Raw genomic sequence first — 7,698 nt, forward strand, 5'->3', positions numbered from 1 at the left:
CAACCTTTACCATGAATATTTTACCTCCTCCCAAAAATACATAAAAATCCGGAAACATGGACCGTACCACATAAAATTCCCCCAGGTAGACCCACAGTTTCAGACTGTGGGAGCGAGTCCTATAGGATCCCGGAATACATTGACTCATTTCTAAACCCCTTAGCCCAAAAACACTCGAGTTACATTAAAGACACATATCATTTCATTGAAATTGTTAGATCACTGACTATCGCTCCAAACACAATGCTATTCACCATGGATGTCCACAGTCTTCACACCAACATTGAGACCGATAGGTGAATTGAGGCGGTGAAAAATATTTTTTTTAAATATTCGCAGCCTAATAGACCGGATGCAATCCTTATTCAACTGTTACACCTAGGGCTGACTAGAAATGACTTTCAATTTAATAATGACCATTATCTACAGATTAAGGGTACAGCAATGGGCAAAATATTTGCACCGGCCTATACCAATATCTTTATGGCCGAATAGGAAGAAACTGTCATCAAAAAGTGCCCCAAGATGCCATTCTGCTACTACAGATATCTAGATGACATTTGGGGTATTTGGACACACAATTAGATTTTGAACAATTTGTATCCTTAACAATCATCACCCATCTATTAAAATTAAAGTCATTACACACAAACACACAACAGATTTTTTGGACACCACTGTATATGAAGACAGAAAGGCAAATGGCGAATACAAATTAGCTGCTAACGTTTTCTTTAAACCTACAAACACTCATCTACTTTTGCACACTAACAGCCATCACCCAAAACACATTTTTGGGGCCTCATTAAATCGCAATTGACAAGGTTCCACCGCATTTGCTCAGAAAACTCAGATTTTGAGACTGCAGTACATACTTTATTTGCAGCTTTACAACATTGAGGATACACAAAAAGATTTCTCAGATATATTAAATCAAACGTGTAAATGAAAATGGAAAAGATGTAGTTTGGAACAAAATAAACAGAATAAAAGCATATAAAAATATAGAGTAAAAGAAACTTATAGAAAATAGATAAAGAAACAAATAAGAGGGAATATCAGAGCGCTTTATAAAAAAAAGCTTGAAGCTAGCAAGCACAGAGGTCAAACGTTTGAGAAAAACAACAGGCATAAGAAAGGGTCATTAAGAAAACCATGAGTGTTTGAGACAGACAGGATATCGCTGTTGGTTGTTTTGGGAAGTGTAACGATTTCTGAAATAAATAGCAGCGTTGAGAATAAAGGGAGCCAGTGGCGAAGGAGACATGGCAAGTTTAAGGTGCTACAAGATTCTGAGGCCAGCACGTACGGGAACAGATGTGTTAGAAAGCTGCTAGTATTTTAAGTGGACAGGATATAGCTGTAAATTAGTTTCTGAGAAAGAGGGAACAAATGGGGTTTTGCAAATGTGGCAATCTTGAACAGGACGGGTATATTTTGGGAAAAAGGAGACGAATGGTTTTAAAATGTATCGCAGCCTCCATCCAGGTGCAGGACAGCGAGGTTTTATTGAAATGTGACATATCTATAAGGGAAATTATGAGACAATGCTTTGTGGTTGAAATGTGCTGGAGAGGCAAATTCAAGAGTATAAAGCCTCGAATCACCAGTGGCAAAATCAGAACTCAGAGAACTGACAACCTTAGAGCATTCGGTTCGAGTTTATTCTCAGATCCGATTCGAGTCAGCTCATCGGTCCGTGGGGAACAGAAGAAGCTGGAAAGCCGAAGAATAAGAACAGCCACCAGCTATCAGGACAGAAGAAGAATCGTTAAAGAGAGCTCTTGGAGTCTGATCAGCTAAAAGAGATCTTTAAATACAAAGATTGTTAGGATTTTGTAAAGCCAAATAAAAACAGTTTTATTTAACTCTAAACCTGAAACAGTGGTTTATTTTAAACCTAAACCTGAAACCATGGTTTATTTTAAATCGGAACCTGAAATAGCTTTTTACCCAAAAGACTCACCTAGACATTCTCAACAGCTCCACACCCTTAAGGGACATTGAGTGGTAAGTGAGTTAAAATTCTTCCTTGTAGATTTGGCATCCTATAATAACTTGAAAAAGAGTTTGAAATGGATTAGTTCCCACCTGGTATCAGCAAGGGAGTCTAAGAGATAGAAGACCTGAGAGTGGCCAACTAGTTAAGAAGTTATAGGATATAGTAATTCAGAAAGGATTAATATCTTTTTCTTAGCGAAAATTGAGCACAAGAATACAGGTCCCAGCACCGAACCCCGATGCACATCACTAGTCACCAGCTGCCATCCTGAAGAAGACCCCTTTACCCCCACTCTCTGCCTTCTCCCAGTCAGCCAATCCTCGATCCATGCCAGCATCTTACACTTAACAGCATGGGCTCTTAATTTATCGAAGTCTCCTATGCGGCACCTTGTCAAAGACCTTCTGGAAACCCAAATGGATCACATCCACTGGCTCTCCTTCGTCTAACTTCCCTTATACCTCCTGAAAGAATTCTAACAGATTTGGCAGGCATGACCTCCCCTTGACGAAGCCATGCTGACTCAGTTTTAATTTGCCATGCACTTCCAAGAACTCCGTAATCTTATCCTTAATAATGGACTCTAAACTCTTATCAACAACCAAAGTCAGTCTAATCGGTCTATAATTTCCCATCTTCTACCTCCTTCCCTTCTTAAACTGGAGTGTTACATTAGCCATTTCCCTGTTCTCTGGGGGCCCCTTGACTCGAGTGATCCCTGAAGGATCACCACCAATGGCTCCACAACCTCCGCAGTTATCTCCTTCGGTACCCTGGGGTGTGGTCCATCCGGTCTGGGCGATTTATCCACCTTCAGACCTTTCAGCTTCCCCAGCACCTTCTCCTTAGTGATGGCCACGACACTAACCTCTGCCCCCGACTTTCTTTCCTCCACTCCCAGTTTTCTCTTTACCTCTCCTCTGTTGGATCGCCCTCCTTGCCCCTGGATTTGGAGCATCTTGTGAAGGCACTGCTGGAAGTACTGCTCCAGTGCTTTTGAGATGCCTGCTCCAGGTTTTCCAAGTTTCTAAAGCCTTTAGAAGGTAGAAAGAGTGAGGGATAGCCAACAGCTCATGGAAAGCAATGGCATGCACGGTTTCACCAGCGCTGCCAACACAATTGATGGCCTAAGCAGTCAATGGCCCACCCCACTGAGAGCAAAGTGTGGAGGGGAACTCATCAAGGACAGAGGGTCAATCAGTGCTCACTGGAGGGAACATTCTGAAGAACCCCTCGACCGAGACTCTGGCTTTAACGTCCTCAAGTCCATTCCCCAGTATCCTGTCCGGCTCAGTCCCCGTGGTACATCTGGAGCAGAGTGAAAAAGCCATTCAACAGCTCAAAAACAACATGGCCTCTGGAGCAGAATGAATCCCTGCTGAAATTCTGAAGCATGGCGGGGTTACACTCCTGGCATAGCTACACAATCTCATATTCCTCATCTGGGAAGATTGATGCATGCCGGGGGATCTCAGAGACACTGTGACTATATTCAAGTCAGACAAGTCAGATTGTGGTAATTACACAAAGGGGATTCCCTGCTGTCTGCCACAGAGACGATCATTGCCAGGATCCTCCTCAATGATCTCCTCTTAGTGGCAAAGAGTCACAGTCAGGTTTTCTCCCTTCGCGAGGCATCAAAGACATTCTACACTACGTGCCAAACTCAAGCAAAATGCAAGAAACAGCACCAATCACAGTCTTTTCTTTTTTTTTAAATAAATTGTGAGTACCCAATTATTCTTTTTTCCAATTAAGGGGCAATGTAGTGTGGCCAATCCACCTAACCTGCACATCTTTGGGTTGTGGGGGTGAAACGCACGCAGACATGGTGAGAATGTGCAAACTCCACATGGACAGTGACTCAGGGCCAGGATTCGAACCTGGGTCCTCAGCGCCACAGTCCCACTGCGTCACATGCCGTCCCTCACAGGTCTTTTCTGACTTAACAAAAACACTTCACGCTGTCAGTGATCTTATATTCAGCATGTTCCTCAAATTTGGCTGTCCTCAGAACTTGGTCACCATCCTCCGCCTACACCACGATGACACACAAGCCATGATCCTCATCAATGGAAACAACCAGGTACTATCTCAGTGAAGACTGGGATCAGACAAGGCTGTGTCACTATACCAGCCCTCTTCCCTGTCACGGTAGCACAGTGGTTAGCACTGTTACTTCACAGCACCAGGGACCTGGGTTTGATTCCCACTTGGGTCACTGTGCGGAGTCTGCACATTCTCCCAGTGTCTGCGTGGGTCTCCCAAAAGTTCCGAACGACGCGCGGAGAATTGTTAGGTGAATTGGACATTCTGAATATTCCCTCAATTTACCCAAACAGGTGCCGAAGTGTGGCTACTAGGGGATTTTCGCAGTAACTTCATTGCAATGATACATAGAAGATACATAGAGGATAGCAGCAGGAAGAGGCCTATTGGCCCTTCAAGCCTGCAAGGCTACTTAATGTATGCCTACTTGTGACACTAATAAAGATTATTATCTTACCTCCAGCAAATTACCCACAGGTGTGGAGATATTCGACAGAACAGGAAACCGACACCACCTTCAAAACAAAACCAGAATCAGTTCAACCTCAGACATTAAGCTCCAGTTTGCAGATGTCTGATCTGTTTGTTCAATCCATCCATCTCCCTTGATTCTATAACCATTAATACTCTCGTCTCCCAAACTTCTATCAAACTCAGTTTTTATAGTTTCTAATGACAGAATCTAAACAGAATTGCAGATTTCACTATATTTTCTTAAAAGTGATTTCTGACATTGCTCCTTAACAGCCCAGTCTCAGTTAGACAAATAAATATCACTGATTTGGTCATTTAAATGGTGACAATTATTTTACTCTGAACTGGTAATGCAACACAATTTCAAAACCATAATAATAATTTGAGTAAAGTGAAGTGAAAACAGAAAGTTGTGGAAATGTGAAGTGAAAACAGAAAGTTGTGGAAATCCTCAGCAGGTTTGGCAGCTTCTGTGAAGAGAGGAAGTTAACATTTCCAATGCAATCTGATTCTTCTTCAGAACTGAAAGTTTGCAGCATTGTGGTTTCATTTGACAAACATAATGAATGTGAACTTTGTGGTTCTTACAGATATTTGGCTGTAAATCTGATTTCAGACCTTCCTCTGAACACTTTGCAACCTCAGCTCCAGCTCATTGTCCTTCACTAAAGACCCGGATAGAAAATCCCGCCATAAGATGGCGACGGCCGCCAGGTGACCCAAAAACCCGTCAGAGGGAAGCCCCGCCCACCCTCTCTAACTATACAAACATGGCCGCCCCAACGCTCCGCGCCAGGAACAAAAGACCCGACCTCCATTCCCAAGATGGCGTTGGTCGCCGGGTGACCCGGGAGCGGTTACCGGAGCGGAAACCCCGCCTACTTTCTCTTCCCATACCAAAATGGCCGTTCCATCACTCTGCTCCACAAAAGACCAGAGTTCCATTCCCAAGATGGTGGCGGTCACCGGTTGCCTGTCACCCGGCAGGAAGATCCGCCCACTCTCTCATCCCTAACCAAGATGGCCGCCGCACCGCTCCGCAGCAAGGACAAAAGACGCGTCTTCCTTTCCCAAGAGGGCGTCCGGTTGCCGTAGAAAATCAACACCCCGAACTACCGTCTTTCTATTGGTCGGCACTTGCCGTCAATCACTCCCCAGCCATTGTGAGCTGGAGCATGCGCAGTGCAGGTATGAAGCTGGACTCAGGCGGGTGAGTGGAGACCCCAAACCCCCCAATAAGACCCTTTGGTTTTATTGTCAGTCTGCAGACAGGAGCTGGAGAACTGAACCCAGGCAGAGGAGAGGGAGGGAGAAAACTGGGAGTGGAGGAAAGAGATGGTGAGATGGGTTTGGATTTCAGCCCAGGGAGGAGGGAGAGTGTGTGGGACGGGGATTTACAGCTTTGGGGGAACAAGAGAGGGAAAAATGTTCCAGAGAAACTAGAATTGTCTGTTCAGAATTTCTATCCTGGACTGACAGTGATGGCTTTTGTAAACTCCTTTTACAGGATATTAGAAGCAGAGGATTGGCTGACAGAAAACTCAAACCAAACATCACATTGGGATCTGACAGAGTCACTCAATTCTTTCGAACCTGAATATCACAGTCTTTGAATGTGGAAGGAGTAATGTTTGTCTGTTCAGTTTGTGGGAAAAGATTTTAAACATCAGTGTGATTGGAAAAGCACCGAGACGCACATACACAGTAAGTGTTCCATGAACTGACCGTGGAAAGAGCTTTAACCAGTTACATAGTCAGCAAAACCATCACACCATTCACAGTGGGGAGAAACCGTCCATGTGTTCTGTGTGTGGACGAGAGTTCAACTTGTCATTCAACCTGGAGAGACTCAAGGACACCGGCACCATGGAGAAACCGTGGAAATGTGGGGACTGTTGGAAGGGATTCAGTTACCCTTCTGAACTGGAAATACATCGACGCAGTCACACTGGGGAGAGGCCATTCACCTGCTCCACCTGTGGGAAGGGATTCACTCAGTCATCCAGTCTGCTGACACACCAGTATATTCACACAGAACAGACACCTTTCAAATGTTCTGAATGTGAGAAGAGATTTAAAAGCAAAAAGTATCTGTTGAGACACCAACGCATTCACAGTGAGGACAAGCCATTCACCTGCTCCTTGTGTGGAAAGGGATTCACTGCTACATCTAACCTGCAGAAACACCAGCGAGTTCACACTGATAAAAGACCTTTTAAATGTCCAGACTGTGGGAAGTGCTTTAAAACCTCCGGGGAAGTGACCTGTCATCAACGTGTTCACACTGACGAGAGACCATTCAGGTGTTCTCACTGCGGGACTGGCTTCAAGGCGATCATCTGAACTTACTGTACATCAGCGAATTCACACTGGAGAGAGACCGTTTACCTTGCTCTGTGTGTGGGAAGGGATTCATTCAGTCTTATCATCTACTGAAACACCAACAAATTCACTCTGATATGAAACCTTTTAAATGTTTTGTACTGTGAGCAGAGCTTTAGAAGCAGCAATGGTCTAGTGATGCATCAGCGAATTCACACTGGGGAGAGACCATTCACCTGCTCTGTGTGTGGGAAGGGCTTCACTCAGTCATATAACCTACTGAAACACCAACAAATTCACTCTGATATAAAATCTCTTCAATATTTTGCCTGTGAGCAGAGCTTTTGAAGCAGCAGTAGTCTAATGAAACACCAGCAAATTCACACTGGAGAGAGATTGTTCACCTGTCCCGAGTGGGAATGGATTAACTGACTTACAGCTTGTGCTGAAACACCAGCGACTTGGTGAGTGTCTGCAGGGATTTGATTCGGCTGTTTTTGCTGCTGTCAATCAGATCCAGGACTGAAATGTGTGGGTTAATACTGAGGTGTGTAAGAAACGCGCCACAGTCGCTCTCTTCCATGGTTCAAAGCTCAGAGATACAGGCAGAAGGCTCCTTTACAACTGTGTTTAGAGGCAACAAGATTAATGATGAATGCTGGAAACTTAAGATTTTAGTCCGGGAGTCAGAGTTTACCCAAAAAGGGGGGTCCATGTCATTGATAATTTTGAAGAGTTTATGAAAAGACAACAGGTTAGATCTGGTACACCAGCTAAATTGGCAGAAAATACATGTGACCCATAACAGTTGTAAGGCTCCTTCCTGTTTATTCCCTTAATTTCACTATCTC

General features: G+C 44.2%; 1 long non-coding RNA gene across 2 annotated transcripts; it reads right to left on the reverse strand.

The window, feature by feature from the left end:
• Positions 1-1,149: 1,149 nt before the first annotated feature.
• On the reverse strand, positions 1,150-5,496 carry LOC119961703. 2 transcript variants are annotated; one of them, XR_005459724.1, is made up of 4 exons: positions 5,423-5,496; positions 4,509-4,566; positions 1,967-2,057; positions 1,150-1,810 (listed from the first exon to the last, which is right to left on the reverse strand). It is a non-coding gene; the product is annotated as an uncharacterized LOC119961703 (long non-coding RNA). The 2 variants fall into 2 exon arrangements; XR_005459723.1 differs by lacking the exon at positions 5,423-5,496 and adding an exon at positions 5,114-5,213.
• Positions 5,497-7,698: the final 2,202 nt, after the last annotated feature.

Source organism: Scyliorhinus canicula, unplaced genomic scaffold (assembly GCF_902713615.1).
Source record: "Scyliorhinus canicula unplaced genomic scaffold, sScyCan1.1, whole genome shotgun sequence".
Lineage (NCBI taxonomy): Eukaryota > Metazoa > Chordata > Chondrichthyes > Carcharhiniformes > Scyliorhinidae > Scyliorhinus > Scyliorhinus canicula.